We start from the raw sequence: 12,263 nt of genomic DNA, 5'->3' as shown, positions 1-12,263 counted from the left end.
GTGCTAAACCGAATGAATGGAAAAATATAACAAAAGGAGAACCATTTTAGAGATTCATGCCTCAACTGGGCGGGCACGGACCCCTATGGCCCGCCCATGGTGACGGGTGTGAACATTTGGCGTTGTCGGCAGGATAGGGAAGTGACCATTGAGTTATTTATTTTTAAGCCTAATTAGTATAAAGGACAGCAGGAACAGTGAGGAGAAGACGACCTTTTGGTGTCTGAGACAGCGGGCCGTTTTGGATTTCTGTGCTGCCATGGATGAGTCTGAGAAGCAAGCTATGCTCCAGCGCATAAAGCAGGGGTGGCAAACTGCGGTCCTCGAGGGGCGGAGTCCTGCAGGTTTTATAGATTTCCCTACTCGAAGTGCAGCTGATTCCAATTAACAGGCTTGTTATCAGGATTCTGCAGAGCTTGCTGATGAGCTGATCATGAATCAGCTGTGTTGAAGAAGGGAAATATCCAAAACCAGCAGGAATGCGGCCCTCGAGGACCGGATCTCGCCACCCCTGCCTTACGCTGACTTATACGCATACGCGACAAATATGTCAATGTTGGCGTTCAATGCAAGAGTCATGTACATTTTGTACAAGTGAAGCTGCATGTTTCTGAGGACGCTGGTGCACAAGACAAGTGAGGAGGGACATACAAACTTCTTTCATGTTGGCAACTAAAGTCACTTGAAAAAAAAAAAAAGAAAAAAACTCTACGGGACCCACATATCGTTTTGGCATCTACAATGAAGTAGGATTTTTCTTTCCTTTTTTCTTTTTAATTCTGCTGCAGACACCGTTCAAACAGGTGGCCCGTTCGAAGCAATATGTCAGCACATCCGCCCTATTGGATGTGGCAATTGTATTTGCCATTACATCGGCAAAAATAGTAATATTGACTTTGAATGGGATAATATAATCAAAGGTAATAATAATTCCTTATTAATCCAATGAGTTGTGGCTTGATGATACATCTCCAAGGAGAAACAGGTTTCTTCAATGGATAGATGCATGACAGTGCTACATAAATTTATCCAAATATAGCCTATTGGCCAAGTTAATGCTGTCAGTATGGTATTCATAATAATTGGGCCCGCCCATGCATTTCATGTGCCCCCCTTAAGCCTGGGCTCTGGTAACGGGTCTGCAAATGTTGTAGTGCCGTATTTCATATAATAAGCTTGGAGTCAATTAGATAGTCATATTTATTTAACAAGTAACATGACATAATATAATATTTATGAGGGAAGTGACCTGAGAATAACAATAAAAATAAGAAACCTTTAATCAATCTAAAAAGGACACTTAGTCAGGCTAACAAAAAAAAAAAATTATAAAAAGGACAGCAGGTGCCATGTAGAATAACTGTAAAAAAAACAAACAAAATTACAGGATTTACAATCATATACATACAAGTTTTAAAACATGCTTAGAAAGACACTAAACATGTTTAAACAATAAAAAAAGGTTATACCTGTGCGTCGTAAATGCCACACACACAGTTATGCTTACAAGCACCCAGATGACAATGCTTGTCTCAGTGAAGTCCTTGGCACCAAAGCCTCATATAATCCTGTCAAACAGAAATTATTAAAACACGTAGTCTATCAATATCACACTCAAAACAGTCTAAAATACATTCACCAACAGGTTCGCTTCACAACACCTACATGCGAGCCCAGCAATCACTCTGGTGGTCAACTCAGTGTGGCGTTTTTAACCACACCCACGTACACACACACGTGCTCTCATTTAACCCTAATTTGGTTAAAGGATTACAGCGACCCCTTAAGGTGCTACTTGCTACATTTATTATGTGGTTTATTTTGGTCCTTTTCGTGGACTGACTTGAAGCATCTTCCAAACTAGTTTTATTTTCAGCACATCATTATATAACCATAAAAGTTTCAAGGTGGAGTCCCTGCATCTCTTTTGATCCTCTCACAAATTTGTTGTCACAAAAGCTCGACTTAGGTGTACTATTATTATTATCATTCTTCTTCTTCTTCTTCTTATTATTATTATTATTATTATTATTATAATTATTATTGTTATGATTTATTATAATATGTTGATGTCAGTTGAGTTGCATTTTGAAAAAAAAAGTAGTCCCTTGTGATAGGACTGCTCAATTATGGAAAAAAATGTAATCGAGATTATTTTGGCAATAATTGAAATCACGGTTATTCAAACAATTCATTTTTTTGGTACAAAACAAGCAAATGTTTGAGCATTTAAAAATATTAGGACCAATTAAAAAAAAAAAAAAAAAAGCACTATCATGATGACTATCATGAGTTTCTTTTGGACCAAACGTAATTCCTAATATATATTTATAATAATATATATTTATTTATGTTGTGAAAACTTTTTTTGTACAAAACAAGAAAATGTTTAAGCATTTAAAAATATTAGGACCAATTAAAAAAACAAACAAAAAAACCCCACTAATGATGTGAGTTTCTTTTGGACCAAACGTAATTCCTAATATATATTTATAATATATATTTATGTTGACAAAAACTTGAAGTTGGAGTGCAGCATATGCACTATGCAATGGGATGATATGTATATATATATATATATATATATATATATATATATATATAGTTTGGTACAGGTACAAAACAAGAAAATGTTTAAACGTAAAAAACCCAAAAAATATTTTTAGACAAAATTCTTTGAAACACTATAATTATGCAAGTTCCATTTGGATGATTTTTTTAAAAATTATTATTACATTATTTATTAAGTTATTTTAAGTTAGTAAAATTTAAAAACGGTGCAAATGTATAAATTTAAACAACTCAAAAAATGAGTATTGATCTTTCTTTAACGATTATGCTGATTTTGTAATTGTGGAGTGTAATAATTGAAATTGTAATTCAATTTTAATTAATTGCACCTTGCACCTTGTGGATTGTGCCTTGTGAATTTTTGGTGTGTGGAATTCCATTTTAGATATTATGTGATGATGATTATTATTATGGATTTATATGCCACGAGTTGAAGTGAGTTATAAGGGATTTTGCATTATGTAATTGAGTTAGTTGTGTCCCACCAATGGATAGATAATAAGGTAAGAAAACACCTGAAATTGTACCTAATTTTGTGACCCTATGATCCAGTGCATGCAATCTAAAATCAGTCAAAAATAATACATTTATGGGTCGAAAGGGGACAAATTTCCCTCAGTTTATGCAGTCCAATTTTTTTTTTGTTTTTTTTTTGTATTAAAAAAATCTCTCAGGAGCTCTGTGTACACATTAATAACCAACAAAACCATTTTTTGAGGGTGGTTTTGTGGGGTTACACATCTGACCCAACTTCTTGGGTTATATTGTGTCTTTATTGGTTTATTTTTCAAACAACAGTTTTTTGGGGGGTGTATGAATTATTGTAGCTCCGAATGAACCTAAGCGAAATGTGAAAGCGTCGGTCCGAGTTCACTTGAGGCTCACTCAGCTCGCCTGCGTGTTTCTTTTTCCACCTTCAAAATCTCCAGCTTTTCACTTAACGTCAGCTCGCATCAGCATACGCTGACTCCTGACCATGCGCGCAATCAATTCAGCATGACTTTTTTTTTTTTTTTTGCTCAAGTGAAAACCGAGAAAGGCAGCAAGCGGCCGTGATCAGGAGCCCCCCTCCGCCCGACCTTTTGCACTGCGGGTGGCAGACGTGTCGTGTCTTGTGAGCGGAGGTTACGCAGGATTCATCCAGCAGCGGCAGGCTGCTTTCTTTCATGCCGTGACGTGGGGGGTCAAAGGTCACCGGGCTGGGCAGTCCATCAGACTGTAACCCGTCCCCCTCTCCCTGTTATAGTGAACTGCACACTTTAACACAATACTGGAATTGGGCATATTGTACATTCTTGATTGATCTTGCACTGATTGAGTCTCCCTCTAGTGGTGGAGTCATTGCAGGTACAGCTCAGTTGTATTTAACATATCATATGAGACTTTATTCATTTATTTATTCCATTTTCCTGCAACATTAATGTTCAAGATGTATAACGTTAAAGTAGCTCACAATACAGTTTTGTTGAAATAACTTTTCACCGGGAACTTATCAAGAATTTCATTAAGATGCATTGAAAAACACTTAATGGGCATTCAAAATGGACAAAAACATCCCATTGTGACTTATTTCTATTGCAGCTGTGTGATCATGCCAGTTTGATTGTGCCTCAGTGTACAGAAAAAAAAATTCACATTGTTCACATTTTGATTGTGAAATATTCATTAACGAATCCAATTTAATTACATTTATTTGTTCATTGTATTTATTCAGGGATAGTTTGGGGAGGGAGTGGTTCATAAAACATATTTAAAAGCATCCAGCAGTCTTATTAAATACATATTTTTTTCACTTTATGCACTTTTTGAGTTTGAAATGCACAATAACAGCCTACTGAGGCTAATTGGGGAGGAGCTCATAAAGTACATAATAACACATGTAGAAAGTCTTCCCAGGAGAGCGCAAGCTGCCGCAGGTTTCTATTGTGTCTTTCTTGAAAGCTCGTTGCAAGTTTTTGATTCCAGAGGAGCATCTCCTGTTCACACCAGTGACCAAAAAGCCAAGAACGACATGGGAGATTTGAGGGGGGAAATGTAACTTGTATTGTGGGTACTTTTGTGAATGTTCCCCGGCACCGTTGTTTTTGAACTAATTGTGTTGCAAGTTCATCAAGGACACCTAACAAGTGTAATCAATCCACTTCCTGCCTGCCTGGCAGAAGTAACCCTTCAGCATATCTTCATCGTTAACAGGAAAACGAGACGCCATCATGAGGTAGCAACAACTGACAGCTATTCATTCATTAAAAAAAAGTGACATGTTTAACGTGCCAGCATGGTGTACAAGTAAGTGATTAGTATGTCTGCTTCTCAGTTCTAAGGTTTGAATCTCGATGAAGGCCCTTAACTCTATTCCAACTCTATTCAATTCCAAAAACATTTAAATATTTTTTTTTAAACTTTGTCCTGCACTCCCAAAAACGTATTTATATGTTTTTTTGTTTTTGTTTAAAAAAAAAAATGTTTTTCTATGCTAGAGCATACAGAAGGCTTTGATGCAGCTTCTGACTTAAAGAGGCCGCTTAAAGCAATGGTAGTTATTAGAAAAAAACGACCAGCAGGTGACAGCAGAGTAAAAGAGATCAGCCAGAGCCATGTTGCAACAAGCTCTTTTTGACAGAGTTTTCACCAGGAATCTGCAAAATGGAAACAAACAGACATTTTATGTAATTGTATTGAACAACAAATATAAAACAAAACATAAAAATATATTTTTTGAGTACAGTACTGTATGTGTTCATGCAATCTGCTACAAAGTTGAGCCAAACCGAAACTAAACTAATAGATCGATATTTTAGTGACAGTATCGATCCGGTATCGATACTGTCTAGGTATCAATAATATCGATATTTGGATCGATCCGCCCACCATTATTATGCAGTGGGCTGTATCTGCAGATAGTTGTCAGTCATGATCAGTAATCTGATGCTGAATGCAAGCCAAATAGGGACACGTGCATTTACCATTTAATTTCCTGAAATGATAGTCAGTTGGTTAAAATTTATATCGCTTAGCATAAATGTGATGGTAATGGAAAAGTAATGGATGTAAAATAATATGACAATGATTAGTATTCAATATTGTATTTGTACTAAAGAGTTACCCAAGCGGGGGTTTGAACACACATCTTCCAATGTGTTAAGTAAGTGCTCAAACCTCTGACCTAACTTGTCAGCATTTCAGACGAGGCACCTCCAGGGTCGAACAAGGGAGGTTCGCCACACGTACGACTCAGGTTCGGGGCGGCCAGATGACCCCCTCCCCTCCCTAGCCTGGTTGTCAGATTTTTTTTCCAAGTCTGACGCCTGTCCGAAATATTTCAAAGCCCCATTGAGTTGAATAGCCGGGCTACCAGGGGTCCGAATCCTCCCATTGGTTTGAATGGCCGGGCGACCAGGAGTGCCAATCCCCCCATTGAGTTGAATGGGCCCCATCCATTTCAATGGGCTTAGTTACCAGGGGGGCAATACCGCGGGACACCGTTGGGGGGCGCTGCAGATAGGGTACCTGGGTCCCCTTTCTGGCACTTTTGCACCCAAAACGCATAAGGTATGGGGTATGATTTCAGAAGGGTCCCTTTTAAGATGAGGCACGTCCAGGGTCGAACAAGGGAGGCTCACCACATTTATGTCTGACAAAGAGGAGGTTCGGGGCAGCCACCTCGGGCCTGGTTGTCAGATTTTTTTCCAAGACTGATGCCTGCCCGAAATATTTCAAAGCCCCATTGAGTTGATTGGCAGGGCTAGCAGGGGTCCGAATCCTCCCATTGGTTTGAATGGCCGGGCTACCAGGAGTCCGAAAATTTTCAAAGTCCCACGCCTGCCCGAAAATTTTCAAAGTCCAACGCCTGTCCGAAAATTTTCAAAGTCTGACGCAGGCCTGAAATAATTCAAAGTCCAACGCCTGTCAGAAAATTTTCGAAGTCCAAGGCCTGTCCGCAAATTTTCAAAGTCCCATACTGGCCAGAATTTTTTCTAAGTCTGACGCCTGTCCGAAAATTTTCAGTCTGATGCAGGCCCAAACATTTTCAAAGTCCAACGCCTCTCCGAAAATGTTCAAAGTCCGACGCCTGTCCGAAAATTTTCAAAGTCTGATGCAGGCCCAAACATTTTCAAAGTCCAATGCCTGCCCGAAAATTTTCAAAGTCCCATGCTGGCCAGAATTTTTTCTAAGTCTGAAGCAGGCCTGAAATATTTCAAAGTCCCATGGTGGCCAGAATTTTTTCAAAGTCTGATGCCTGACCGAAAATTTTCAAAGTCTGACAGCTGCCTGAATTTTTTCAAAGTCCCACACCATTCATTTCAATAGCCTGGGTTACCAGGGTTGCAGTACCGCGGGCCACCATCGGGGGGCGCTGCAGATAGGGCACCCGGTTCCCTTCTGGGCACCTTTCCACCCAAACCGCAAAATGGAGTTGTCACGATTTCAGAAGGGAGCAATTTCAGACGTGACACCTCCAGGGCTGAAGAAGGGAGGCTCGCCAGACTTATGTCCGACAAAGAGGAGTGTTGGGGCGGCCTCCTCGGGCAGAAGACCCGCTCTCTGGCCTGGTTGTCAGATTTTTTCAAAGTCTGACGCCTGCCCGAAAATTTTCAAAGTCCCATGCTGGCAAGAATGTTTTCTAAGTCCCATGCTGGCCTGAAATGTTTCCAGCTCCCATGGTGGCCTGAAATATTTCCAACTCCCATGGTGGCCAGAATTTTTTCTAAGTCTGACGCCTGGCCGAAAATTTTCAAAGTCCCATGCTGGCCAGAATTTTTTCTAAGTCTGACGCCTGGCCGAAAATGTTCAAAGTCCCATGCTGGCCAGAATTTTTTCAAAGTCCCATGCTGGCCTGAAATATTTCCAACTCCCATGGTGGCCAGAATTTTTTCTAAGTCTGACCCCTGGCCGAAAATTTTCAAAGTCTGATGCAGGCCCAAACATTTTCAAAGTCCAACGCCTCTCCGAAAATGTTCAAAGTCCGACGCCTGTCCGAAAATTTTCAAAGTCTGATGCAGGCCCAAACATTTTCAAAGTCCAACGCCTGCCCGAAATTTTTCAAAGTCCCATGCTGGCCAGAATTTTTTCTAAGTCTGAAGCAGGCCTGAAATATTTCAAAGTCCCATGGTGGCCAGAATTTTTTCCAAGTCTGATGCCTGACCGAAAATTTTCAAAGTCTGACAGCTGCCTGAATTTTTTCAAAGTCCCACACCATTCATTTCAATAGCCTGGGTTACCAGGGTTGCAGTACCGAGGGCCACCATCGGGGGGCGCTGCAGATAGGGCACCCGGTTCCCTTCTGGGCACCTTTCCACCCAAACCGCAAAATGGAGTTGTCACGATTTCAGAAGGGAGCAATTTCAGACGTGACACCTCCAGATCTGAACAAGGGAGGCTCGCCAGACTTATGTCCGACAAAGAGGAGGGTTGGGGCGGCCTCCTCGGGCAGACGACCCGCTCTCTGGCCTGGTTGTCAGATTTTTTCAAAGTCTGACGCCTGCCCGAAAATTTTCAAAGTCCCATGCTGGCAAGAATGTTTTCTAAGTCCCATGCTGGCCTGAAATGTTTCCAACTCCCATGGTGGCCAGAATTTTTTCTAAGTCTGACCCCTGGCCGAAAATTTTCAAAGTCCGACGCCTGACCGAAATAATTCAAAGTCCAACGCCTGTCCGAAAATTTTCAAAGTCCCATACTGGCCAGAATTCTTTCTAAGTCTGACGCCTGCCCGAAAATTTTCAAAGTCCCACGCCTGACCGAAATAATTCAAAGTCCCATGCTGGCCAGAATTTTTTCTAAGTCTGACGCCTGCCTGAAATATTTCAAAGTCCCATGCTGGCCAGAATTTTTTCTAAGTCTGAAGCAGGCCTGAAATATTTCAAAGTCCCATGCTGGCCAGAATTTTTTCTAAGTCTGACGCCTGCCTGAAATATTTCAAAGTCCCATGCTGGCCAGAATTTTTTCTAAGTCTGAAGCAGGCCTGAAATATTTCAAAGTCCCATGCTGGCCAGAATTTTTTCTAAGTCTGACGCCTGCCCGAAAATTTTCAAAGTCCCACGCCTGCCCGAAAATTTTCAAAGTCTGACGCAGGCCCAAACATTTTCAAAGTCTGATGCAGGCCCAAACATTTTCAGTCTGACGCCTGTCCAAAAATTTTCAAAGTCCGACGCCTGTCCGAAAATTTTCAAAGTCCGACGCCTGTCCAAAAATTTTCAAAGTCCGACGCCTGTCCGAAAATTTTCAAAGTCCGACGCCTGTCCGAAAATTTTCAAAGTCCGACGCCTGTCCGAAAATTTTCAAAGTCCCACGCCTGCCCGAAAATTTTCAAAGTCCCACGCCTGTCTGAAAATTTTCAAAGTCCCACACCAATCTTTTCAATAGCCTGGGTTAAAAGGGTTGCAGTACCGCCGGCCACCATCGGGGGGCGCTGCAGATAGGGCAGATTGGTCCCTATCTGGGGACCTTTCCACCCAAACTGCAAAATGGTGTAACGATTTCAGAAGGGAGCAATTTCAGATGAGGCACCTCCAGGGCCGAACAAGGGAGGCTCACCAGACTTATGTCTGACAAAGAGGAGGGTTGGGGCGGCCTCCTTGGGCAGACGGCCTGCTGTCTGGCCTGGTTGTCAGATTTTTTCAAAGTCTGACGCCTGCCTGAAATATTTCAAAGTCCCACACCATTCATTTCAATATCCTGGGTCACCAGGCCCGAAAATTTTTAAAGTCCAACGCCTGTCCGACAATTTTCAAAGTCCCACGCCTGGCCGAAAATTTTCAAAGTCCCACGCTTGTTCGAAAATTTTCAAAGTCCCACGCCTGTCCGAAAATTTTCAAAGTCCCACGCCTGCCTGAAAATTTTCAAAGTCTGACGCAGGCCCAAACATTTTCAAAGTCTGACGCCTGTCGGAAAATTTTCAAAGTCCCACACCTGTCCGAAAATTTTCAAAGTCCCAAACTTGTCCGAAAATTTTCAAAGTCTGACGCAGGCCCAAACATTTTCAGTCTGATGCAGGCCCAAACATTTTCAGTCTGACGCCTGTCCGAAAATTTTCAAAGTCCGACGCCTGTCCGAAAATTTTCAAAGTCCGACGCCTGTCCGAAAATTTCAAAGTCCGACGCCTGTCCGAAAATTTTCAAAGTCCGACGCCTGTCCGAAAATTTTCAAAGTCCGACGCCTGTCCGAAAATTTTCAAAGTCCCACGCCTGTCTGAAAATTTTCAAAGTCCCACACCAATCTTTTCAATAGCCTGGGTTAAAAGGGTTGCAGTACCGCCGGCCACCATCGGGGGGCGCTGCAGATAGGGCAGATTGGTCCCTATCTGGGGACCTTTCCACCCAAACTGCAAAATGGTGTCACGATTTCAGAAGGGAGCAATTTCAGATGAGGCACCTCCAGGGCCGAACAAGGGAGGCTCACCAGACTTATGTCTGACAAAGAGGAGGGTTGGGGCGGCCTCCTTGGGCAGACGGCCTGCTGTCTGGCCTGGTTGTCAGATTTTTTCAAAGTCTGACGCCTGCCTGAAATATTTCAAAGTCCCACACCATTCATTTCAATATCCTGGGTCACCAGGCCCGAAAATTTTCAAAGTCCAACGCCTGTCCGACAATTTTCAAAGTCCCAAGCCTGGCCGAAAATTTTCAAAGTCCCACGCTTGTTCGAAAATTTTCAAAGTCTCACGCCTGCCCGAAAATTTTCAAAGTCCCACACTTGTCTGAAAATTTTCAAAATCTGACGCAGGCCCGAAATAATTCAAAGTCCAACGCCTGTCCGAAAATTTTCAAAGTCCCACGCCTGTCCGAAAATTTTCAAAGTCCCACGCCTGCCCGAAAATTTTCAAAGTCTGACGCAGGCCCAAACATTTTCAAAGTCTGACGCCTGTCGGAAAATTTTCAAAGTCCCACACCTGTCCGAAAATTTTCAAAGTCCCAAACTTGTCCGAAAATTTTCAGTCCCACGCCTTCCCGAAAATTTTCAAAGTCTGACGCAGGCCCAAACATTTTCAAAGTCTGACGCCTGTCCAAAAATTTTCAAAGTCCCACGCCTGTCCGAAAATTTTCAAAGTCCCACTCCTGCCCGAAAATTTTCAAAGTCCCACGCCTGTCCGAAAATTTTCAAAGTCTGACGCAGGCCCACAGATTTTCAAAGTCTGACGCCTGTCCGAAAATTTTCAAAGTCTGATGCAGGCCCAAACATTTTCAAAGTCTGACGCAGGCCCAAACATTTTCAAAGTCTGACGCCTGTCTGAAAATTTTCAAAGTCCCACACCTGTCCGAAAATTTTCAAAGTCCCAAACTTGTCCGAAAATTTTCAAAGTCTGACGCAGGCCCAAACATTTTCAAAGTCTGACGCCTGTCCGAAAATTTTCAGTCCCAAGCCTGGCCGAAAAATTTCTAAGTCCCAAGCCTGGCCGAAAAATTTCAAAGTCCGACGCAGGCCCAAACATTTTCAAAGTCCGACGCAGGCCCAAACATTTTCAAAGTCTGACGCCTGTCCGAAAATTTTCAGTCCCAAGCCTGGCCGAAAAATTTCAAAGTCCCAAGCCTGGCCGAAAAATTTCAAAGTCCGACGCAGGCCCAAACATTTTCAAAGTCCGACGCAGGCCCAAACATTTTCAAAGTACCACGCTTGTCCGAAAATTTTCAAAGTCTGACGCAGGCCCAAACATTTTCAGTCTGACGCCTGTCCGAAAATTTTCAAAGTCCCACTCCTGCCCGAAAATTTTCAAAGTCCCACGCCTGTCCGAAAATTTTCAAAGTCTGACGCAGGCCCACAGATTTTCAAAGTCTGACGCCTGTCCGACAATTTTCAAAGTCCCACGCCTGTCCGAAAATTTTCAAAGTCCCACACTTGTCCAAAAATTTTCAAAGTCCGACGCAGGCCCAAACATTTTCAAAGTCTGATGCAGGCCCAAACATTTTCAAAGTCTGATGCAGGCCCAAACATTTTCAAAGTCTGACGCCTGTCCGGAAATTTTCAAAGTCCAACGCCTGTCCGAAAATTTTCAAAGTCCCACACTTGTCCGAAAATTTTCAAAGTCCAACGCAGGCCCAAACATTTTCAAAGTCTGATGCAGGCCCAAACATTTTCAAAGTCCCACGCTTGTCCGAAAATTTTCAAAGTCTGACGCAGGCCCAAACATTTTCAAAGTCTGACGCCTGTCGGAACATTTTCAAGGTCTGATGCAGGCCCAAACATTTTCAAAGTCCCACGCCTGCCCGAAAATTTTCAAAGTCTGACGCCTGTCCGAAAATTTTCAGTCCCAAGCCTTGCCGAAAAATTTCAAAGTCCGACGCAGGCCCAAACATTTTCAGTCTGATGCAGGCCCAAACATTTTCAAAGTCCCACGCCTGTCCGAAAATTTTCAGTCCAACGCCTGTCCGAAAATTTTCAAAGTCCCACACTTGTCCGAAAATTTTCAAAGTCCAACGCAGGCCCAAACATTTTCAAAGTCTGATGCAGGCCCAAACATTTTCAAAGTCCCACGCTTGTCCGAAAATTTTCAAAGTCTGACGCAGGCCCAAACATTTTCAAAGTCTGACGCCTGTCGGAACATTTTCAAGGTCTGATGCAGGCCCAAACATTTTCAAAGTCCCACGCCTGCCCGAAAATTTTCAAAGTCTGACGCCTGTCCGAAAATTTTCAGTCCAACGCCTGTCCGAAAATTTTCAAAGTCCCAAGCCTGGCCGAAAAATTTCAAAGTCCGACGCAGGCCC

General features: G+C 42.4%; 1 long non-coding RNA gene across 1 annotated transcript; it reads right to left on the bottom strand.

Moving 5' to 3' along the window:
• Positions 1-1,219: 1,219 nt before the first annotated feature.
• Positions 1,220-1,678, bottom strand: LOC144003609 (uncharacterized). Its single transcript, XR_013279029.1, has 3 exons — positions 1,666-1,678; positions 1,470-1,568; positions 1,220-1,360 (listed from the first exon to the last, which is right to left on the bottom strand). It is a non-coding gene; the product is annotated as an uncharacterized LOC144003609 (long non-coding RNA).
• Positions 1,679-12,263: the final 10,585 nt, after the last annotated feature.

The sequence above is a fragment of the Festucalex cinctus genome, chromosome 16 (genome assembly GCF_051991245.1).
Source record: "Festucalex cinctus isolate MCC-2025b chromosome 16, RoL_Fcin_1.0, whole genome shotgun sequence".
Taxonomy (NCBI): Eukaryota; Metazoa; Chordata; class Actinopteri; order Syngnathiformes; family Syngnathidae; genus Festucalex; species Festucalex cinctus.
Note: the sequence above shows the minus strand (reverse complement) of the source record. Positions and strands in the feature narration are given on the sequence as shown.